The sequence below is a fragment of the Tachypleus tridentatus genome, unplaced genomic scaffold (assembly GCF_004210375.1).
Source record: "Tachypleus tridentatus isolate NWPU-2018 unplaced genomic scaffold, ASM421037v1 Hic_cluster_2, whole genome shotgun sequence".
NCBI classification, from domain to species: domain Eukaryota; kingdom Metazoa; phylum Arthropoda; class Merostomata; order Xiphosura; family Limulidae; genus Tachypleus; species Tachypleus tridentatus.
Window position 1 is genome coordinate 14,803,558 of NW_027467782.1, and position 25,688 is coordinate 14,829,245.

General features: G+C 34.5%; 1 long non-coding RNA gene across 4 annotated transcripts in view; it reads right to left on the minus strand.

Moving 5' to 3' along the window:
* Nucleotides 1-3,739: 3,739 nt before the first annotated feature.
* Nucleotides 3,740-25,688, minus strand: part of LOC143242156 (uncharacterized) — a 228,266-nt gene continuing 206,317 nt past the window's right edge. Inside the window, exons 1-3 of one of the 4 annotated variants that reach the window (XR_013022481.1) lie at nt 20,074-20,145; nt 11,855-12,046; nt 3,740-3,875 (exon numbers count right to left, since the gene is read on the minus strand). This is a non-coding gene — a long non-coding RNA (uncharacterized LOC143242156). Of the gene's footprint in view, nt 3,876-11,854; nt 12,072-20,073; nt 20,146-25,688 lie in introns of those variants that run through there. The other 3 variants (XR_013022483.1, XR_013022480.1, XR_013022482.1) reach the window with 3 other exon arrangements.

Here is a 25,688-nt window from a genome sequence, read left to right on the forward strand (position 1 = left end):
ATACTACATTAGGTGATGGAAGTGTTGACATAGATAACATATACCGACGTATACCCTCTCTAGTGACGTTAACGTCCCTGTACCAAGAACATCTACAACGATGTAAGATGATACTGTTACCCATGATTATAACCTTAGATCACTGGTCGTGTACCAACTCAACAAGAAGTAATCCTTACCTCTACTAAAAGACGAGTGAACTTTTAACCCCAAGTACTTTTAAATCGACCCACAAATGACATTAATAGAGTTATTGTTAGCTCTGTTGAAGAAGCTTTTCACAATATGTTAAGCCGTAGTCGTAACTGTAATTAGACTTAAGTTGACAATATAGGATATGCATAAAAATTATTGAATATTTTATATACATATATCTTTGTGTCTGTGTGGTTATCGGACATTTCTCTTTATATGTTTCAGTTGTAGAAATATCTGTAGCTTTACTACGATCATTTTTCTTTTGGTGAGTGGAAACATGGCGGAAAATAATGTATTTTACCAGAAAGAAATAAAACGAGTATGTTTTCTATTGAAAAAGAAAATCTTATATTATCAAGAGATAAGTGAATAATTTTCGAAGATATACCATTTTTACAGTATGTTCGATTAATAATTTGATTACGAGAAAAAGTAATATTGTTCGCAAAATCTTTTCTCGTAAGTTGTCGTGTCAGTTTAAATGACGGTGGTTCGGAAAATATTACGTCAATTTATATGACAAATCAAGTAATAGCAATCTAATGTTCAGTAAGAATCATACAGGAAGGAACTGAGAACTATAACACCTTAGTTAGACGATATCTTATCAAGACAGAAGTTTTGTAATTATAATTAAATTATATTAAAGATAGCGTCTCGATTTCCGATCGGATTCCACAAAATGTGGTTTAAAAGACGCAAGTAGAAATGTTTTTTAAATTTTTCTTCACATAAGCAAAAACATACGATTTACGTTAATTAAACAAAAAAATCGAACAACAAAGACAGGTATAGATACAAATAGTTAAGTTAACAGGTCACTGTAATGAACTAATTAAACCAGACTCTTCAATTAGATGACCAGAAATTTAGGAAAGTGTCCTAAGTCTTAGAAAACATTTTGATACCAGAATCAGACCGTCTGAACTTCATAGAGCAGGAACTTATATGTTAGCTTTCAATTCTAGAATTCAAAATAACTAATAAAAATTATTATTTACAGTTGGAAATTGTAAGACTGAGTTATCTAGGTTAGAACAAGTATTATGTATGTAGCTGAATATAGAAAGTTAGTTCATACTTTATACATCGAAATATATTAGAAACAAATAGTGGATGAAATTGATAGGAAATTACTTCCGTACTTACAATATATGAAACCTACTAATAGTGAATAGATTTATAAGTATTACAAATGAACTTATGTAAAGACAGCTGCAGCATAGAATACACTTAGGGTGTTTACAGAGATGTGTTTGAAAGCAACGAATAGAATGTTCAAATTATATAGGATTGCATACTTAACCTCAACCTTTAACTGTTCGTTAGCTCTAAGTGTGGAAATGAAAGAGAAAGATATCCCGAAATGTGTAGAAGGTCCCCTTAAAGTACATAACCCTGAACATTTTAAAAATAGAATAATTATACTTACATTATTTTATTGTTACAAAATTAAAACACCAATAACTTGGCTATTATATGTGTAAAATATGAACTTACCTAATCGATACTATGCTCTCAATGAAATATAAATTTTTTTTTTTTTATCGAACTTAAGTAATTAAATTAAAGAATAGTTGATATCTTAGATTGGTCAGCTCCTAGCCAAGAAACTACGTTGTCCTCTTGTTTTAGAAGTAAAACTAAATATACATGAATTCCTTTGAATATAAGAGTACCCTACTAGCAAAAGCTATTGCCTATAAAAGAGTTATAGTTAATTCAAAATATAAAACAAGATTTAAATTTTAAACGACTATCAATCTTAAAGGATGACATCCGAAACTTGCCCTGTTCGAGAGCTGGGTAAAGTATCAAGGAATTTTAATAACATGTACATCACAGGAGAGCTACAGTTTAAGTGGAAGTTGACTGATTCAGTAATGATAACATTGTGATTGGTAGTTTTATTTGTAAGTATGGTGTTATACACAGTACGTGAAAAATTGGCTTTAATGACATATTGTAAGTTAGATACGCTTATTCAAGAATAAAACCAAATCAGGCGCGGGCAACAATAAAAGGTTGTCTTACTTACAGGCCACTGAAGTGGTTGAATTATGTGATGATATCTCATCTGATTTTGATATAGAGTGATTTATAATAGCTGAACATTAATATTGAATTCGTAAATAATTGGCGAAGTTACCTAATTATAAGTTAAATATACAGATCAAAATTAATAAAGTCAATTAATATATATATAAACATATGTTTGAGAAACCAAAAATGAAATGTTCGAAAACAGGCGTACAAGAACAAGATTAATTTCCCACAGACGATAACAAAAGAAGTTATGAAATATTACCGCAAAACAGTTAATGAATGACAAATAAAATAAAACCCACATTACGATAGTGTTATTCCAGAAGAAAACAACTTGAGCGATGAAGTGTTAAGTGATACATCGAAGTGCCTGTAAAACAGTTAAGTGAGAGAGTTGTTACAATGTTCTCTTCCGAGAAGACATTTCTGTTATGAGTTCAAAGAGACGACCAGGAGAGAACTAATCGTGAAATGAAGACCAATGAGACGTGTCTTGATTGTTACGGATGGACTGCAATTTGTTGTATTAATTAAACTTAAATAATATAACGTGTACCATATTAATCACTCTTTTCTTAATTTGGAGTTTTTTTTTACGATAAGTATTATATGGTTAAGTGTTATATAGCTAATGAATATTATGTGATTATGTACTATCATTGAGTGTGTTTACTATAATACACTATATCTCTGAACAAGTGTATAATGAATTTATGGTACATATGTTTATGTACATACCTTTATTTACATTATTAATATTAAATTGTAAATGGTGATGGATGTAAGATGTAAGGATCGAAAAAGTGAGCTTTTACGAGTAAATATTTATCAGAGATTTTTATAAAGCAAGTAGGAGTGAGGCCTTGCTAAATATTTTTGAAGTATCGTATAATATTGGTTAATATTGAGAATTGTGATACAGAATACAGTGAAGTATCATTAGACACGTATATAAAACAATGATGATTCTAGAACAACAATGCTTGAATTAAACATGTTGAGAAAAAATTTGCTCCTCGTTTAGAGTTTAGTCTGTAATTAGTTGACGCTATTAACTAAAGAGTTCAACCAAGAAGAAACTATAATAGATTGACACCACTACAGTGTGAGAAAAAAGTTACAAAAGATTGAATACCAACAAGCTTAAAACTTTGTGACATGTAAACAACTGTCTTATTGATTAAATATCGATAACAGAGAATGTACAGATACAAGATAAATATCCGGGTAAAACATTTGACCATGTGGTAATATTTCTTTTACAGCATTTATTTTCCGAACTGTCAACACTCGATATATATTCTACAGAAATTAACCTGAGCAAGCATTCGATTCTGTATCAAATCGTGTTCCTTGAACAGGAGAAACACACAGACAATACAGATTAACGAAATTTTTCTTTTAACAATAAATTATACTTTATTTCTTACTTTATTCAGTTTATTGTTTTATGTTTTTTATTGCGAAAAAAACCAAACTAAGTTTCAAGCAGAGTTTTTATTTCCTAATTAAGTTTACAGTGATGTGAAATGTACATTTTTCTTGCACTGTATAACCTTCGGATTGTTTTTTAAATAAAGGTAAGATTTCAAAATATCACTTCTACTGGCGATAATCCGGATCCTTACAAGCTGTAAAATTAAAAACATATATAAAGATTCACATAAGTATAGTTAAAAGCACAAAATTGTCAATGTTGCTATTAATAAGTTATTTAATTAACATAAATAATTTTTAAAGGATTGGGGCAGTTTATGCGGGATGACGAGAAACCCACTTCACCTATTACAAGTGTATTTTGGTGATGATAAAAGATGTTGCAGATGAGATTTATATCTATACATTTTTGTTGGAGAACAATATATTCCTGCTACTGTTATTATCGAGTGGTTTTCTAAGAGGATATCAATTATTATATTTTCATTGCTGTTGTTCATTTGGATTTCAGTAACGGAAAGGTGTTCTTTATATGATAACATAATTATTCTGTTGGTGTCTTGATTATTTCTTCTATCTCTTCTTATTGACGTATAGTTACATATTTTGAATCTATTCTGAAGATAAATTAGTGTTACACTTACAATAAGAATAACAGGGTTAATATCATTTATTAAGTCTTCGATCTCGTGTTTCTTGGAAGCAAGTGCACCTTGGATGTTGATACTTAGAACTCTGTAATTAAAATTTTAGCATGTATCTTGTGATTGTTGTGATTTGTTGTGGAATATGTGATGTTATGTGTTTTTTTAGCTATGTCTATGAATAGGTATGTGTCATATTTCGATTGGGTCGGTTTTGTAAATTCTGTAATGAACTCTGTAACAATGTTTTTAATTAAGTTTACTGTCAGACTTATTTCATCATTTGTGTTTTCTTTTACTGAAGATTCTTATTTTCTTGGTTGTTTGTTGTATCTGTGATTTTGTTAAGTTCTTGTAAATTGCTCACTGTTTTGGTTGAGGTTTGTTGTTCTTTTGTTGGTGGTTTTGGTTGTGTAGAGTTTCCCTTCAACATTTGTGCATATGTAAATGAACCTGCAGTTTTGTTGTGTTAGGTGTGTTATCTTGTGTTGGTTTTATTGTTTTTATATCATAAATGCGTTGTTTTATCATTTTATTTGTCGCATCCTTTATAATTTACTGTTTGTGTTTCTCCATAATTACAGCATTTTGGTGTAGCTTGTTCTTTTTTACATGCAGATATGTGGTGTTTACCGCCACATCCGCAACACCTCGGTGTTGCTAGACATGCCGCTGAAACGTGTTCATATCGTTGGCAATTATAATATTGTGTAATTTCTACAGCTGGTGTTTTAAGCTGATCAACTTGGAATTTTTGGTACCACAAAATGATACCATTGTTTGTCAGTTCCAAGATGTTGTAATGTTGTTCCCTGTAAACTCTTTCTAAATTTGTTGGTTTCTTAGAGACCTTGGAGATAATTCTTCCCACTATAGGGGTATGGTATATTTAGTTTATGTAATGCTTGCTCAATATCCTGTTTTGTTATGGAGTGGTACACCCTACTGATTACTATTGCCTTAGGCTTGGATTAGTTCCTGGTAAATATATATTCATGTTCCCAGGTGCGAAGGCGTCCATGGGCCATTCTTTAAGTAGTTTATTTACGTCAGCAGTTCCTTGACCTCGTACAATGATACCGCCTTAAGGTAAAACGCTTGACACTAGCTGTTTCAACACCTGGTTTACATCTGATAATTTCCGCTGCTAGTTGCGGTTGATTATATGTGCCAGGCTCGCCTCAATAATAATAGAATATTTGGGTGTTTTGTTTTAAGTGGTGTATTTTTTGGTTTGTAGTTTCATTTTGTAATGAATTTCCACTTTTTATTTTCGACACTACCAGAGTATACTCTTGGTTTTCATTTGTTTGTTCATCGCTTTGTTCTAGATTTTTTCTTCTTCATTAGTTTTTGCGTTATCAACATCCAAGACTTTGTTTAAGTTAGTAACATAATCCGTATTATTGTTAGTGTAGGAAGGAACTATCTCCACCTCTGTATGAGAAGTTTCTTCACCTTCATCTTCAGAATTTTCACTTGAATTACTTAACTATTTTTCTTTCTGGTTTTCGTTTTTCTCTTATATTCTTTTTATTGTTTTCTTTATCACATTCCAGAGATGTTAATTTTGCTTTTGTAATATTACAAAGTGCCAGTAACGGGGAGTTGTTTTCTAAATTCTAAATTATTCATAGTTTCTGGCCACCAAGCGAAGTAGACATCTTTGTTTGTTTTTCACTCGTTGTGGATGTTTCTTCGTTTTTCAAAGTCATGGTTGTATTCCAGTGGTCAGCATCGCTTTTTTCTTGGCGACCCGCACTTTCGTCGACCTAGTTGGATCCATTTGTTTTTTCTTCTCATTCAACTGGTGCTGTTTCTTACAGTATGGGTAATTATTTTTATCCAAGAGAGTATAGTAATTTATCTTTGTTCAGATAAGTGAAGGTGGTTGTCGCAGGGAAAGGGTTATAAGTTTTTCCTACACTATTCATATACACTCAAAAGTTTGCGGAAAACTCTCCTATATCTCAGCTCACACTCGCTAAAAGTCCCCGGCGTTTGACTCATAAACTTAGTGCCGCGGGTTCGAATCCTGGTCGCACCAAACATACTCGCCCTTTCAGCCGTGGGAGCGTTATAATGTAACGGTCAATCCCACTATTCGTTGGTAAAAGAGTAGCCCAAGAATTGGCGGTGGGTGGTGATGACAAGCTGCCTTCCCTCTAGTCTTACACTGCTAAATTAGGGACGGTTAGCACAGATAGCCCTCGAGTAACTTTGTGCGAAATTCCAAAAACAAACTCTGATAGTTCCAGTAAAACGTAGCTAAAAACACATCTTTTACCATCAAAAGTATTTTTTCATAAAACAAGACGAAAATCTAAATAACCAAGGGCACTTCAAAATCTGTTAAGCAGAATTTGAGTAAATTAATCTACGAGACAATTTTTGTGTCCTTTTTACAAGCTACATTTTCTTACACTATTAATACCAGCGGTAGGGAGTGGGTATATTTGATACAATTTTATTGTTATTCATGATTCTTATAAACCTACCTTCAATTAAAATTATTCTAGGCAGGATTACACTGAATTAATCTATGATACTTTTGGTACGATCGAAAACATCAATCGATATTAGCTCTCAAATCGATCAAGAGGTGATGGAGATATGAGTTAGAAGTTCGTACTTAAAATATTAATAAAATAATAATAACTTTGAGCCGTTTTATAAGCCGCTGTGCTGCAGCTGAGAAAAAACATATCATATACATATTATAAAATAAACTTGCCACTTTGTTTTTCATGTTGTTTTGTTAAAGGTACACATTAAAGAATAGTATTAGAACAAATAAACTACGTTGTATGTATATTTCAACTGGCGATTCTTAATACTTCTCTAAACAACTGGAATATCAAATCACGTCAATAATAACACATCCATCTCTAGCTGTTTTCAATAAATTGTATAGAATACACGTGCAGTGAGGTCTATTCGAGATGTTTATCTATATTTAGAACAGGTTTTCTGGTTCAGTTGTGACATTTTTGACTGGAAACGTATTGACCTCTTTTTTTTTTACTTCAGGGCTACATAGTGTATAACTTGTTGTTGTTAATCTATTCACATTCACTTGTTAAAATGCGCTGTGCAGAAATCTCTACAAATTGGCTTGTGATAATACACGTACTTAGAAGGCTCGGCATGGCCAGGTGAGTTGAAGTGTTCGACTCGTAATCTAAGGGTCGCAGGTTGAATTATGGTCGCACCAAACATGCTCGCATTTTCGGCCGTAATGGCGTTATAATTTTCGGTCAACCCCATTATTCGCTGGTAAAAGAATCGCCCAAGAGTTGGCGGTGGGTGGTGATGACTGCCTGCCGTCTCTCCAGTCTTAAACTGCAAAATTGGGGACGGCTAGCGCAGATAGTCCTCATGTAGCTTTGCGCGAAATTCAAAAATAAACAAACTTGCTTTGAACCTGAACTGAGGAATATATTATTAAAATACAGCCGAAGTAAACAACCAGCACTTACATGCGGTATTGGCAAAATGCCTGAAATTCAAACGATACGCCAACAAGGAAGTGTAGTAAAAAATAATACAGAAAATCATAATTGCGAAGAATTTTCACAAATATCAAGGCAAGTATTTAATAACAATGATAAACATTATTTTGTTTCATCAGATATAAAAGCAAAACACGTTTATTTCAAAAGTGTTTCAGTAAATAACCATACGTTAATTGCAAATGCTTTGTTACATCACAAGTGTTTTAGAAAATTACCTCACGTTTTTTACAAGTACGGTTTTATGTCATAAATGTTTCAATTAAATATTGTTGCTCTTTGCTTGCCCTTCAAGAAGAGAAACTATCTTAGAATTATAGCGCTTTGTGTTACAGTTTAGAAAAAGGTTCAGAGAGACTGTATCATAGATTAAATCTCTGATAGATTTTATCCCAGTATGGAAATTGAAGTCCAGTCATATTATATGCTGCTATAGTACGTATAGATACCGTACATCGCAGTTCAGAAACAGTTTAATTTTGTACCAGTAAAGAATATTCAGATACATTTTATCTCAGTACAGAAAGTTCAGAGATATTGTACGACTATATAAGAAACATGAATTAAGACACACGTTAATTAGTCTTGCAAACAAAACAAACTCTATGGTGCGTCCAATAATTATTTCTTATTTACTTAATGTTTTATGTTACGCAATTGAGACAACTGATCCAGTGGTGGACTCAGCAGATAGCTCGATGTGGCTTTGCCATCGTGAAAACTCACATACAACTGAATATAAATAAACTTACCGAACGCTATTTTCTACAGCCACATACTTGTATCGTAACAATGTTTTCTCAGTTGGCACTTCATGTATGCCTAACCACTCATGTTCTCATTGAATAAGTTCCTTTACCCACTTTATTTTTTCAATTAACAGCTCTTGAAGAATGTATAAATAGATCTCAAATCAATTCAAGTGTTTTATATACTTTACTATCATGTTACTGAGCATAGGTGTGTTCTTCTAATATATGTTTCAATTTTTTTAAGGTTACTTTCAGTAACTTTATTGATTAAAATGTCTGTAATATATTTAAATTATAATATGTATAATGTATGTTGTATTAAATGGATAACTTAAATAGCATTCCGCAAACTATGTTTGCCGTATATAAGACTGTATATATAGAAACTTGCTTAGAGTGTGGTTGTAATAATATTATGATAAACACTTCTACTTGTTCAAAATCTTTAAAGAACTATTTGGAATATGTAACGGTTTACAATGTAATAGATCAAACACTGATGTCTCGTGTGAGGTGAAAATCGTACATATTATGTACGTCTAGTGTGGTGTAGTTCTCTTTATGATAAACATTTCTATTTGTTGAAAATTTCTGAGGAACTATACAGAAAATGCAACGGTTAATAAATTAATAGAAGTAACACTAATGTTTCATTGAAGTTCCAATGTATGCTGTAATGTTTATCAGTTTTTCGTTTTATTCACTTTTTCATTATGATTATTCAGCATTATTAGTTTGATATCCTGTTTAGAAACAACCTAAATTTTATGGGAAATCGTCAACATTATGTCTGATAACAAATATAAATCTTATTCTTATATACCTATATTAGTCACTCAATTAATTATCAAATTCTGATCCCCATTGGTTGATAAGATCAGAAGCTACTGAATATAACAAACTGCTATACTTTTAACAGTTTTGATGAATCTTATTAAACTCGACAATAAAGTGTCATATTGTTTTCCTATATCACAATAAAACTGTTAAAATGCAGAAAACCTGGAAATGTTACGTAAAGTAAAGCCAGTGATCTCGTTCCTCCATACTGTTTCAAATAACTATTAAAATGGAAAAGACGAAAATAGATCAATAAAAATATTTCATGTTGCAACTGGAATTGCCAAAAATGTAGAAATATGTAAACTTAAGTATAGTCTTTCTTAAATGATCTGAAACCATGATTTAATTTGATTAATGAAAGTTTCCTATCAAACATTTTCTGGAATATAGCGTCATCTAGTTTTTACCCAAACAGTATATGCCTGTCGATTAATGAGATTTTAAATTAAAATTATGATAACATCACATCTAATAATGGTTTCTGACTGTAGATATAGTAAAGCATCAATTGTGAACTTTATTAGACTGACAACCGCTGCTTTCATTTGTTGAAATAAAAATAGGTTGTTAGATGTTATAGTATCCAATAAAAAAGCTGTATTATGAAAGAGAGCTTTTACTCTAATTAATCTTACTTCATATCCCATAAAAGAATTTGGGGAATTGGTTAATTACCTATCAAAATTCATCTGTTAGTGTCACGTGATAATGTGACCCAATAATATCATTGCATAAGGAGTTTTGAATACTGTTCCTAAGATCTTTCGCAATATTACCTTGACCTAATAACTTAAATTCCATACAAGTTATTTTTCTTTTACAAATAGATTTTCCATAAGATACGCAGACTTCGAAATTAATATTCATTTTTTTCCATCACGTAGAAATTGTTTACAAATTGGTAACAAAACAAACTCTTTGTTCAATTTATTATTTCCTTTATCACAATGAATAATTTTTAGTATTATGTTTTTGAAGAAAAATATAAACTGATGAAAGAGAATAACATTGATAACAAATGAATATATATCTTTATTCATCCAGAATTTTTTGGAAATACGCGTCTCTTGTTTTCAAAACTATATGTTGTCATGAAACATACCTCTAAATGTTCTAATGTTAAGTTAGTAATGAATTGGCATCTACCTCTAAATGTTGTAATGTTAAGTTAGTAATGAACTGACACCTACCTCTAAATGTTGTAATGTTAAGTTAGTAATGAACTGACACCTACCTCTAAATGTTGTAATGTTAAGTTAGTAATGAAATGACGCCTACCTCTAAATGTTATAATGTTAAGTTGGTAATGAACTGACGCCTACCTCTAAATGTTGTAATGTTAAGTCAGTAATGAACTGACGCCTACCTCTAAATGTTCTAATGTTAAGTTAGTAATGAATTGGCATCTACCTCTAAATGTTGTAATGTTAAGTTAGTAATGAACTGACACCTACCTCTAAATGTTGTAATGTTAAGTTAGTAATGAAATGATGCCTACCTCTAAATGTTGTAATGTTAAGTTAGTAATGAACTGACGCCTACCTCTAAATGTTGTAATCTTAAGTTAGTAATGAACTGACGACCACCTCTAAATGTTGTAATGTTAAGTTACTAATGAACTGACGCCTACCTCTAAATGTTGTAATGTTAAGTTAGTAATGAACTGATGCCTACCTCTAAATGTTGTAATGTTAAGTTAGTAATGAACTTACACCTACCTCTAAATGTTGTAATGTTAAGTTAGTAATGAACTGACGCCTACCTCTAAATGTTGTAATGTTAAGTTACTAATGAACTGACGCCTACCTCTAAATGTTGTAATGTTAAGTCAGTAATGAACTGACGCCTACCTCTAAATGTTCTAATGTTAAGTTAGTAATGAATTGGCATCTACCTCTAAATGTTGTAATGTTAAGTTAGTAATGAACTGACACCTACCTCTAAATGTTGTAATGTTAAGTTAGTAATGAAATGATGCCTACCTCTAAATGTTGTAATGTTAAGTTAGTAATGAACTGACGCCTACCTCTAAATGTTGTAATCTTAAGTTAGTAATGAACTGACGCCTACCTCTAAATGTTGTAATGTTAAGTTACTAATGAACTGACGCCTACCTCTAAATGTTGTAATGTTAAGTTAGTAATGAACTGATGCCTACCTCTAAATGTTGTAATGTTAAGTTAGTAATGAACTTACACCTACCTCTAAATGTTGTAATGTTAAGTTAGTAATGAACTGACGCCTACCTCTAAATGTTATAATGTTAAGTTGGTAATGAACTGACACCTACCTCTAAATGTTGTAATGTTAAGTTAGTAATGAACTTACACCTACCTCTAAATGTTGTAATGTTAAGTTAGTAATGAACTGACGCCTACCTCTAAATGTTGTAATGTTAAGTTGGTAATGAACTGACACCTACCTCTAAATGTTGTAATGTTAAGTTACTAATGAACAGAAAGTCCACCATGTACATACACCATTGCCACAGTCCGTTAGCTTATTGCAGCCAGCACTTGTATTGCGCCCAGGTCCAGCCAGGTTTTGGAAGAAAACGCTGCTCCGTTTAGTAGAAGGATGGAGATGTGGAAATTGGAAGTGTCCTTAGGTAAAGCTTCACGGTAGAAAACTTTGACATTCTGGTTACAGTTATGAAATAAACATGATTACAAAAAATAAAACAATATTGGAATATTAACCACAAACACGTTTCGTTTTTTCTTTTTTAGAAAATCGTAACAAAACGTCAAATTGATACGATTACCAACTGCTGTTTCCTTTTACTTAAATATTATATATAAATTACACACTATGTATATATTATATACGGTGGTTTATAATTTCTAACAATATTTTAGTGGTTCTAACAAATGTAAAACTTGAGGCAAAATGTTACTTCTAAGAACATTTTCAGGTTCAAATTGAACCCGAAATAAAAATAACTGTGTGAATAATGTATTAATTTAAACATATTGACAAGTAGTTTCTAAGTAACAACAGGTTTACACAAATTGACAAGTAAAGTTGTAATTTCTAAGTAACAAAAGAAATTCATATCTCACGAAAATTTATTACACGTACCTATCCACGCAGTAATGAATGATGAGTCTACATAATATATTCATACACAAAACACAATACTCACTTAGAATCTCAGGTTTAATTCAGTTTTCAATTCACACAATAAAAATAAATAAATGTTGTGTTTCAAATTATTTTATTAAAGAGTTTATTTGTTTGAAGTGAAGACCAAAGTTCAATAAGATGTCTGTGTTCTGTTCACTACGGGTGTTGAAACCTGGTTTCTGACGTTGTGAGTCCGTAGAGGTACCGCTGTATCACCGAGTCATAAAAAAGTACAAAATGTAAAGATCTATAATTTATTTTGCAAATGTTCCTTGCAACGGGGCGTAAGCAGTGGGGTATAAATCCCTAGCAACGGGGGGTAAGCAGTGGGGGAATTGTCTCCAGCTGCGGGGGGTAAGCAGAGAGAGATATGTCCCTAAGAACGGGTGGTAAATAGTGTTCGAAATGTACATAGCAACGGGGGTTAGGCAGTGTGCGAAATGTTCCTAGCAACTGGAGATTCAGTGGGGAAAATTTCCCGAGCAACGGGGGGTAAGTAGTGAGGGAAATTACCCAAGCAACGAGGATTATTCAGTTGGGGAAATGCCCCTAGCAACGGGGGGTAAGCAGTAGGAGAAATGTCCCTAGCAACGGGGTAAGCAATGGGGAAAATGTCCCTAGAAACGGGGGGATAAGCAGTGGGGGAAATGTCCCTAGGAACGGGGGGTAAGCAGTGTGGGAAATGTCCCGAGCAACTAGGATTGCTGGTAATTCCTCATACAGATACTTGAAACAGTCACCATCTTTTCATCCTTCTATTCCTATTTATATGGATGGTTTGAAATCAGGTGACTGTGGGCTCTGCCATGGTTTGTTGTGGCTCAGTTGTAGCACATAGAATCCGCTCAACATTTTCTGTGTTCACTGCTGAACTGTACGCCATTTCTCTTGTCCTGGAGTACATGCTTTTCTTAAATGATTTAAAGAAAGACCACATTTGGGGACTGTAATAAGCCATGGTGAGATCTGCTGACCAGTAAATACTGCTATGTTATCCAAAAACAAACCCAATGCTTTTTGTAGCTCTATAACCATTGTAGCACTGGCATCTTTTGATTCAGTTGCATGGTGGAAATGCATATATATGGATGTGAAGTTTTTATTCATCAGAACATCAAGCGCTCTATAGAAATGAGGAGCCCATCTTGTCCCTTGGATGTTCACAAGTTTCAATGTTCTTTTCTTCTAGAGCATCACCGACACTTTTTTAATTCCCTACTTGCTTTGGCACTCAAATGATACTGTTTGTAAAGACCTGACAGAAGGTATTTTATGTACGATAAAAGCTTTCTATTCCTTCACAGCATCCAACAGTTCCCTTTCATAAAAGTGGGCCACACACAACACCTCAACTCACCATGGCATCCCATCTCTAGTAAGAAGTGCAATTAGTCCATTTTCTGCTCCATCATTGATGGAAACACCATCAGTACCTATAGTGGTTGCCTTTCTTTTACAGTTATCCACACGAACTGTCTCAAATGCTTTTTCAATTGCTGTTTTTTAATCCTGTGGCAGTATCACTGGGTGGGTGAAAATTTTGTAAAATTTTCTGCCTTAACAAATACAGTTTCTTCTTCAATCACTCCAGTCTCTTTAGATACATCTGAGATGAAGGAAAACACTGCAGCATTATCAAGGTCTGCTCACAGATCTTACATCATGTCATTAATACATGTGATAAAATTTTTCGCTGATCTGTCATTTATGTACATGTCTCCATTTATTTTCTGTAAATCGCATAATAGCCCAAATAGAGAAAACAGCTGTTCTGTTACTACTAAGTAATAGGCGGTAGTGAAAAGTTTTTCAGTTTCTCAAGCTCATAAGCATGTAAATTTCTTATGCATAAATCTATCTGCTGAACCTGTGGTTTATATTCAGCATTGGCAGTTTGAACACACGGAGTATTCCTTCTACTTATATCGTGGGCTTTGTAGGTGAAAATTACTGGTACCTTTTACCAAGACACTATCTCTTTAGCAAACGTTTTTGTGGGTTTTGCATGCCTTGCAAAACATTTCATTAGTTTCTTGATCACCCTTTAACCAAGGGAATGTTTCTTCCCATTTTGGTAGGTAACTCAGAGATCGCTTCTCTCATACTTTTCATTGCATTCCACAGAAGACATTGGGTTACCTCCTTGATTGATTGATCTTGCTGCCGAAGCAGCAGGAATGATCCCACTACGACCATTGACACTTATGGTGGTGCCTGCTTTTTCCTTGACTTTTTTATCCTTGTCAATTCTGTCATCTTCACTACAGAGTTCCTTTGTACAACTATTGTCTTTACTAATATCACTTTCTCTATTCAATTCTAAACTCTCATCATCAGATTTCCTTCACTTTTTGAAATATTTCAACAAAATCACATTCTTTTGTAAAACCACACATTAACCACAGACAAGAACTGTTGTTCCGTTTTTTGGATGCACGGACTTGTTGGGCTAGGTAATTTATGTGGAGACAACCAGATATCGGAGGGAGGGTATCTGTTCACAAAAATTGCTGGCCCTGAAACCCTGTCACCCAAAGGTGATGTCATCGGCACACAGAAACTACCGCACAAGGCTGTTCAATAGTTTTCATATGTACCTTCTAATCTATATGTTACAATACGTGTTGCCGGTGCGGCAGGGGAAATATGTCTAATGAAAGAAATTGTGGCTTGTTTGCCCGGTTTCTAGTTATTTTACAGGTTGTTATTGCCCATTATCGGCAAAAATCCGTTAAGGATGACCAATAAAACAATTATTTAAACGTAGAATATCACTTATCCGCTCGGGAAATAGACATAGCAAGAACTGTTGCCCGCAGGTAATATTTATATGTCCTGGGACGTCGAGAAGTTCTTAAATTTGAGCTCTGGACTGTAGTAGCCTATTTACAGTGATCGTTCTGTACTGGTACAGGTATATAACATATAATCAATTGTACACTGCACTGCATGTTGAACTACTAAATAATGGGTTAGGTCTAGGTTAGAGTATCTTAATCCAACTCAAATATCTGAATAATGAGTTGTAATCTCAACTTTGAGCTCAGTTTTGACATAAGTACTTAAAATGAGCCAACAAACCATACATCAACAAAATAGGCATATTTCTGAAACTTTATCTGCATGCATGGATACGAAAGTAAATTCAAAACAACGGCTTTAAGTTGGGAATAGTCCACTTAATTATTTAAGGCTACAGTAGCATTTCCAGTGTTCTTACACTAAACTAGTTACAGTATTTAGGCCTAATGTTATTGTCACTCGGTTCTCAGATTACAACTCCCAACGTTAGGCCCAATGCAAATACATTGCAACTGAGGCCACGAACGTTAAGCCGAGTACTCAGTACTAACCTTGTTCACTTGAACTTGTTCAACTCGTGCACTTTTCCAGACAATCCTTAATTGATTTTGTTGATTTGTCGGTGCTTTACACTAACTTTACATGAAGCCGGTGCCACAATACTGTACTATTGCTAGTGGTATAGTGTATACATAACAAAGTTAAGAATAATGTTGTCATACATGTCTAAGTCTTACGCAATTTGACCTAAAATGTCGAATTATCGTCTTTAGACTGCTCCGACCAGTACGTTGTTTTGCCGGCTTTTCAAAACATACTGATCTGAATTTACAATCGCAAAATAGTTAAATTACACCTAAAAAGTTTGTCGTCATTGTCTCTGTGCTTCTGTCTCGCACTGTTAGTTCGTTTCATAAAAATATCACCAGAGGGCTGGTTGGGGCATTATGATTTCAGGATAGGATCAAGAAAGAAGTTAGAAGAATATAGTTGTGATTTCCATTTTTGAGTCACAGGTCGGAATTCCATCACAGAAAATGCTGTCCTTTTCTGCCGTAGGCTATCGTTTATAATTCGGGACAGCTAACGCAGGTATCTCAGGTATAGTTTTGTTTATAATTTAAGGGAAAAAAATATTTGATAAAAAATTTTACTGAATATATTATTAAAACTTTGCCTCTGTTTGGTTTGCTGATTTGATCACAAAGATGAACACTGATAATTAGTTAAGTGAGGATATCACTAGGGGTTCAGATGGGTGTGACTGTTTTTACACGCAATTATCCGTTTTTCGAAACACCCGAAGGACAAACAATCTAGATGCACTTGTGAACTAAACATACTACCTCAGGGTATTCAAACACACACGGTACACGACTACTTCTTATATACATGATGCTAATGTAATAGGCGGTTTTTTATTGTTTCAGACTGAACATACACTAGACAGGAGTAGCCTGAGTTCAGTCTGTTACCACACTTACAGAGTCTAATGGGTTATTGTTGTGTTAGAAGAAGTAGGCTAATAAATAACGAAACAAACGGCATTCTTGGCCTTAATGTGACCAAATTTGATAAGTGTAACCTGTAAGAAAACTATGCTTTCCTTTGTAAATGTGAACAAGGGCTTTGAAGCAATAGAATTGATATGTGTAATAGACGTTGCCATGGTGGCTATTCGTTACACATTGTATTTTCATATTATCGTATAAACACACATTATAGATGTGATAACTGTTTTGGAATTACACGTAACAGTGGCTTACCTTTTCTTCTCAACTTCTCATATCTTGAAGAATCTACATTATCTATGTCAAGGTCTCTTCGTGTGGTTGGATAGTAACAGTAACATCGTCTTGAAGTTAACGAGTCCATTAAAGCTACGTGTGGTTAATTAGGCTTTAATTTCAAATTATGTTTTTAATTGGTTACTTCATATTTTGCGGTAATGTTGGAAATATTTATATTTTAAATAACTCGAAACAGCTTTCTCTTTTGGACCAGTTTAATAATGTGATGTTCCCTCATTACAGATGCTATTTTGAAAGCAGCATCACGTTTCGACAGTTCGAACCTTGGACATCTGTGTCATCAGACTGCAATTTGTTTTAGCGTACAATCCCTGAGTTCAAGATCAGTGAAAGTGATTGAATAAATGCAAACATTTTACTGTTTCGTAACACAGAAACAATCGATATCCAGAAACTTTTTTGAAATATTGGATGCATCCCTCAATAATCTTTAAATCTCCCCCGCGAAAGATTTAAGCACTTAACTCAGTTGGTGAGACACTCGCTTTGCTAGAAAGAACTCAAATATATATTTTAAAACTTTATTACCATGTTAAAAAATTGTTTCCCAAGTAATAGTTATTTCATGCCCTTGAGACAAGGGCTTGAGGACTAGTACCTTTTGTAAGAGGGAGAAAGAATGTAGTAACTTGATTTGTTAAGATGTGTATTATAACATAACAGACAAGGACATTTCCAAACATAGAGGTACGGGGTATTCAGTAATGACAAAACAGCCAGGCGTATTTTCAAGTATAGAAAGAAGAATTATTCAGTTATAACATAACAGACAAGGATATTTCCAAACACGGAGGAAGAGATTATTTAAGAAATAATTTCCTTGATTTACTAAAAATAAAGCAAATGTGAATTAATTCTGAAAAACATAAAGATTCATTATGAAGGAGACGATAACTCACAATAAAAAAATATGTTGTCTTGCTATGAAAGAAAAGAAGACTTTTCGGAAGACTCATTAAGAGAGACAATGCCTTATCATAAAACTCATGTCAAAGTAGTATAAAAGATGTGTTAATTGTTATCGTCCAACAGCGATATCATGCTCAAGATTTTTTGACGAACAAAACAATTTACTGAAATTTGACAAAAGTGCAGAGAAAATTTGAAAATAAGCTTGTGTTTGTTTGGAATTAAGCACAAAATTATACAACGAACTATCTGTGTTTTGCCCACCACGGGTATCGGAATCACATGCTAGTGGTGTGAGTCCACAGGCATACCATTGTACCGTTGGGGGGTCGCAACAAGCAAGTAAACAAAATTATTAATTCAAAATAGGCTTCTTCTTAACACTCCTACGAAAAGTGGGGCCTAATAGGCCCCAGAGCAACTTAAAAGGTTATTAAATATTAGGCTAATAAATTTGTATTTAAATGAAATTGCCATTTCATCAAAATGAAATGAATCAAATGAAATGGCAATTTCATTTAAATACAAAGTTATTAGCCTAATATTAATAACCTTTCAAGTTGCTCTGGGGCCTATTAGGCCCCACTTTTCGTAGGAGTGTTAAATTTCTGGTCCTTTGCATTGATATGATTAACTATTGTCAGATGTAAAAAGATTACGGACTCTTGTTGATTCTGTTGTTGTTATTGTTTTAAATTAAGCATAAAGCTACACAATGAGCTATTTGTGCTCTGCCCACCACTGGTATCGAAACTCGGTTTTTAGCGTTTTTAGTCCGCATACATATAGCTGAGCCACTGATGGGGGTGTTGATACTACAATCTCCATGAATTCCTTGTATTCTGCGTTTAGTTGTGGGAATGCTTTGATGCTTTGAGTCAATCTGATGTTGAAGTTACCCAAAGACATTATCCTTCTATCTGAATGGCCTTCTTACAGGTTCCATCCTCTTATAAGACTTTAAATACTAAATGTTCTCACGACCCCGTCCCCTTAGAAATGTTACGTTTCTGAGTGCAATTCCGACAAGTTTCATTTTATGTAAAGCATTAACTACCTATGTTTCTTTTCCCCATAATTTCAGTTACGTAAACAGAAACAAGTGTTGTTTATTTCAAACTAATGTTTAAACATTTGTTTTTATATTTGTTAGTGAATTTAGCAAAAAATACTTGAATGATATTTGCGCTCGCTGTCCCTAATTTTGAACTCATAGATTAGAGGGAAGGCTGTTAGTCAGCCACGACTACTTTTTTACCAACCAAGAGTGGATTTGGCCATAACATTATAATTTCCCCATGGCTGAAAGGCCAAGGTTGTTTGATGACGGGATTCAAATCTTTAGGCCGCAGATTGCGAGTCAAGTGCCCAAACCTTCACACTATTCCAGACTTTGTATAAAGGAAATAAATAATTTTCTCCACCCAGTCCATACCCATTAGTCCCTAATGGTGAAATGGAATTACGTCACGATAACAGCCATAAAGTTAGTAACTGTTTTGTTGCAAGTATAAAACAAAGACATCCATCAAGAGAGACTCTGTTTAATTTTGTGTTAACACAAAAGCTCTACCGAACTTTAAAGCTCAGCAAAGCTGCGAATAAAAAGAATGTACAGATGCAACTTAGACATCTTCGAACTAACTTCTATCCTAATACGAGAAGTAACACAATACACTTGCGCAATTACTTCGGATCCATCTGTCGGTAAGTATACGGACTTACAATGCTAAAATCCGAGGTTCAATTCCTCTTGGTGGAAAGAGTGTACATAACTCATTATGTACCTCTGCACGACAACAACTCCACTATCTTCGTGACTCACGGTAATAATAATACTTCTTCCTACTTAATTATTTTCATTTCGACTCCCACAAAGAGTCAATTGATTAATTCCACCCACGTAGATTTTGTATGTGAATACGGGTTTTGAAAGATTCAACCCATTACAAATAGTTATAAACACAATTTTAAACATAATCATCACACTCACCACTGGAACCATTAGTCATGCTTGACAAATCGTATTTTGATCAACCAATACACCTCTTTACAAATATATCATAAATATCCACAAAGCTATAAACCGTGACTATCTTTACTCATGTAACGTTGATCGCTCAATATATTTGGACAATTATTCAACACGATGCAGAGGAATATTAGAGTTTAGCAGTTAAAAACACTAAGAACATCACACCAGATGTGAAGTAACAACACGCCAGCTTACTCTGTGTTTCAGTCAAAGTAGTTTACCACATCTACTTATTCTCTCTTTCAGTTACAGCTGTTTAAAAGGTCAGTTTGCTCTGTGTCACAGTTATAGATGTTTACTACGTCAGCTTACTCTAGGTCTTTGTCATAGCTGTCTACCACGTCAACATATTCTCTGTTTCAGTTACAGCTGTTTATCACATCAATTTATATGCAAAAACGGCTCGTTTGGGTTGAGAAAATATTTTACATAGTAGAGCGAACAACGTTTCGACCTTCTTCGGTCATCGTCAGGTTCACATAGCTCTGAGTTACGAAACTGTAAAAAACCCAGATTACTACTTACTTTTTTAATTATACAAAGGTCATACTTTATAATTGTTTTTTTCTTCAGATGTATTGACAAACGAATTTAAAACATAAATCAACGCTACAAACTTTATAGAAATGTTTTTAGTTTTTTTCTGATACTAATGTACTTTCGAGGGACGATATCCTTGAATAAGCCTGATAGGATTTATATAACTTCGTCCAAAAGTAAAATACAGAGTTATTTGTTTCCCTTCATTACACTCAGAATAATTTGCGTAAAAATGTAATTTCTTTCTTTTTATTTTACACATTATTATTTTTTATATATTTGTCACACTCCAAACGAGATTAGGTTAGGTACAGTTACGTTACGTTATGTGAAACTTTCTAAATAAGTTTATTTAAGGCTATTTAGGTGAAAATTTAAATTTTACTTAAATTATACGTTATGTCCAATAATGACTTCTTAATGATTTATTGTTCTATGTTTCCCAGTATAGACAACTGAATATACGGAAGACTCAGCAGAGAGACCGATGTGGCTTTGCTGTGATAAAAACACAACTGAATATAAATAAACTTTCCGAACCTTAATTTTTATTGTCACGTACTTATTTAATAACATTTTTTTTAGTTTGTACATCATGTATGATTAACAGCTCATGTTCACATTAAATAAGTTTTTCTTTCTTCATTATTGTTTCAATAAAAAGCTGTAAACAGATCTGAAATTGATGCAAGTGTTTAATATACTTTACTATCATGTTTTCGAGTAAATGATACGTGCTTCGTACGGAATGTTCTATTCTTCTTTTAAGGGCAGTTATACTATCTTTATTGATTATAATATCTGTAATATAAGTTATGTTGTATCGGATGTATCGCTAGATTTCTTATCAAATTCTGATCCTTATTGGTTCATCATGGAAATAACACTCGCCAATGAAGAAGCGTTACGCTTATTGAGTACACATACACTTAGAGAGACGAATGAATGTCTTGCTCAATTGTTAATTTCTATTCAAAAGATGAAAGTTGCAAGCTTATTAGATACCACTCTAAAGTTTTCTATCTCCGAAAAATGTGTGTAAACATAGACTCTACAATAAAATATTCCTTAATTAATGATGTCAGAAAGGTCGACGAAGCCAAGAACACTGCGTTTCAAAACTGCATCGTTATTTCTATATATATAAATATTATATATATTAATCAACCTTCAGAGGAAGTATAAAAAGAAATAAATTAACGATTCAAGGCATCTTATTGAAATCAAATATGTGTTATATGATTGTATCGACGAACACTAGTTTCGTTTCTCATTTGTCACGAACTCTCACCAGTTTGCTTTCAAACTGGCTTAGGGTGGCCTGTAATCGTTTTGCTGTTTGAATATTCTTTGTAATGCACTGTTTACGATAATAAGGATCAAAAACAATTTCTGATTAAGGAATAGAAACTACTTTTCTGTGTTGTTTGGGAGAATTTCTTTGTAGCGTGGAACAAGCTTCTGCACTTAGCACTACCCAACATGAAATGACGACGTGTTAGAGACTGCCTCGTTTCTAACGTGATATTCCGATGATATAATGCTCTCTTACAAATACTCTACTTTCATTTGAGGGTGTGTGATATAGATATTCGATGTGAAATGTTTTGTTTACTTGAAACACTCTATGATGTGACTTGAGAAACGATTTGAAAAACTTCTGTATCCTAAAGAAGCTTCTCATTCGCACTGGTGCACGTTTTTATGGTAAAAAATGCCACCATTGACGAATCGTGGATAGACCTATCTATAGAAGAAAGATCGAACTTTCGTTTAGTAGACCTTAGGAAAAATTTTGGAAATTCGAAACTTCAAAAGGAACCCAGAATTTTGTGAACAAACACAGCCGGATGATACGTTCAGACGCGAGAAATGGCGACCCCAGCTGACTTCTCTCAGTTAGATGAAGCTCTCAATTACGGCCGCTCTCTCTTTACTTAAGGTCTTCACGTGCTTGTGCTCGTATTTTTCAACCGAGTAGAAAGATTAATAAATAAAAAAGCTTTAAAAAATGGCTGATGCGACGGCGCCTACCACGGCTCCTTCTCCTAAGAAGGTGAGCAAACAAAAAGCGAAAATACCGAGAACGGCACCCGTACATCCTGAGGTATCCGAAATGGTAATCACTGCCATTACTTCTCTCAAAGAACGCGGAGGTTCTTCTCTCCAGGCTATCAAAAAGTACATTGCTGCCAACTATAAACTGGACGTGGAGCGGATGAACCCTTTTATCAAGAAGTATCTTCGATCAGCAGTGAATAGTGGCATTCTCACACAGACTAAAGGAAAAGGAGCTACGGGTTCCTTCAAGCTGAGTGCTCAAAAGAGCAAAGAGAAGGTGGTGAAAAACCAAAGAAGAAAGAAGGAACGACTGCAAAGAAAAGTAAAGCCCCGAGTAAGCCCAAGAAAGTAGCTGAGAAGAAAGCAAAGACAGCTGCTAAAACCCAAGGCAAAGGCAAAACCAAAGAAAGTGGCGAAGCCAGCAAAGAGACCTGCAGCCAGTAAACCGAAAGCCCCTAAGAAGGCCAAAGCCGCCCTAAAAAAGGCTGCTTCCAAGAAGGTGGCAGGAAAGAAATAAGTAAGCTGCTTCTTTTCCAATTTTGTGTGATATCACAAAATCAACGGCCCTTTCAGGGCCACCATCTCCTGATAAAGAGTTTGCCATATAAGTCGTTACAGAAAACAAACAAAACACTCATTCCGCTCGTAACAACACTTGTTATATCGAGCGAGTGAAATGGTAAAAAATTTCTTAAAACGTTTCACGCTCAGATTTGTAGTCTAACGAACGTTCGAGAAAAGAAAGTAATGTAGTGCGACTTTATTTATTTCTTCCCCTGTGCTGTTATAGATATGCTCGTTTTCAAATTATACTTAATGATTCGTAACTTTAGTTTAATTTCAATTAGTACTGCATTTAATTACATTTTAGTTTTAATCACAATTGGTCGAAGGAAAATAACTCGGGGCTCCTTCATTAATTAACTCTTTCGCAACAGTATTATACTACTAGCCACCCATATAAATTGTATGCCTCCTTACTAGTTAGTGAAGTGTACTGAGCCTTTCACAAATGTAATGGAGAAATCTATTCCGTATGCACATGCATATACGGCTGAATAGTGTGCCTTACTATTAGATTTACTAGTTATTAATAACTAATATGATTTATGCTCCTTAATAGAGGCCCCCCAGTGGCACAGTGGTACGTCTGCGGACTTACACACTAAAAAGCGGGTTTCGATACCCGTGGTGGGCAGAGCACAGATAGCCCATTGAGTAGCTTTGTGCTTAATTCTAAACAAACCTTCTGAGAGACAATTTCTCTGTTGCTCTGTCCCTCAGACACTATTTCGTTTTCTCCCAAGCGCATGGATATTAAACATGTAATGGATGTCACTCTAAATGAAATAACTATTTCCGTGTATCGATTAACCCTCTGTCATTCTCTCTTTTTTTGCTTTCTTAAATAATGAGTAGCTGTTGTTTTCTTGTTATTATCATAATTATCTTGTACCTTTCGGTGACGACATGTATTGGCTGGGTGTGTATACGTTCGTTTGTCTGTTCATTTACTTAACTACAAACGAAAAATACTCACTGAGAGCATAGAGGTGGGAATGGAACAAAACTCTTTAATAATGTGTGTATTTCTACTCGCACGTTATAAGCATGGTTATAGAGAAAGCATGCTTGAACTGTTAATAGTGAAATAGATTCGATGTGACTTTCTCCTTTTCAAGATGTGGTGGCCCTGAAAAGGGCCGTTTGAATTGAAAAGAGAAGAAGAACACATTACTTTGAACTGGTGTACTTAGTCACAGCCTTGGTCCCTTCGGAGACGGCGTGTTTGGCCAATTCTCGAGGTAAAAGCAGACGCACTGCAGTTTGGATCTCCCGACTCGTGATAGTTGATCGCTTGTTGTAGTGAGCCAGACGAGAAGCTTCGGCAGCAATTCTCTCGAAAATGTCGTTCACGAAGCTATTCATGATAGACATAGCTTTGCTGGAGATTCCAGTATCGGGATGGACCTGCTTGAGAACCTTGTAAATGTAAATACTGAAGCTCTCCTTCCTCCTCTTCTTTCGCTTTTTCTTGTCTCCAGCTCGTACGGCTTTCTGGGCCTTTCCGGCCTTCTTCACAGCTTTTCCAGACGCTTGTTGTGGAGGCATGTTGAAAAATAAACTTGGGCTAAACTAAACTAAACTAACGTGGCAGGGGTTCAGTTTAGAGAGAGAGAAATCAGAAGAGTTCTCTCTCCAACTGGGGTGTTCAGGAACTTTGTAGTTCCTCTTCGTCCCCTTACATGAGAAATGTTTTAAGATATCCGTGGAATTTTTACTTTATTTTTAACATTTCAAAAAAATGTAGTGGTGTATTTGTGAGTGAGAGGAAGGACGGGAGAACTGGACGAAAGCAGCGAAAGTGAAGTGAGCCAGACCTTGGCTCGAGGATGGAGTACACTGGCGGCTGGCGAATTGGTTTTTAAAATTTACTGTAATTGATTAGATACCCTTGACTGGGAAACGGCCCTTTTCAGAATGAGGCTGGGACCTACAGGTCCGATGCCAGAGATTTTGCTGTGGGGGGAAACGGGAGTGCCCCGAGAAAACCCACTTTCACGGCCTGGGTGCCGAATAATCTACCCAGACCGTGCCCGGAAGTAGCTGGGTAGAAAGAGAAACAAAACAAACAAACAAAGAAGAAGAAGAAAACAAAAACAACAAAAACTGATGAACTATGTTGGTGGTGTACGTGGAAACTGTTAGCTGCAGTCTTGTAGATCGGGTGGTAACTTCATCATGAACTTGTTTCCACACTTGAAGCCCATTGGTGCAACTGAGAAACGTGGTCTTGGTGGTGGAACTACTGGCTGTTCTTCGGTGAGTTGTTCTTCGCTGGTCTGTGATGCTTTGTTTCTTCTCGAGATTTTGGTTTGAGTTTTCTGCGTGGAGGTAGATTGTTTTTCAGTTTGTGCTGTCACGTCGATGGTTATTTTCGTAATGGTTTGAGTCTGGCTGGTAGTTAAATT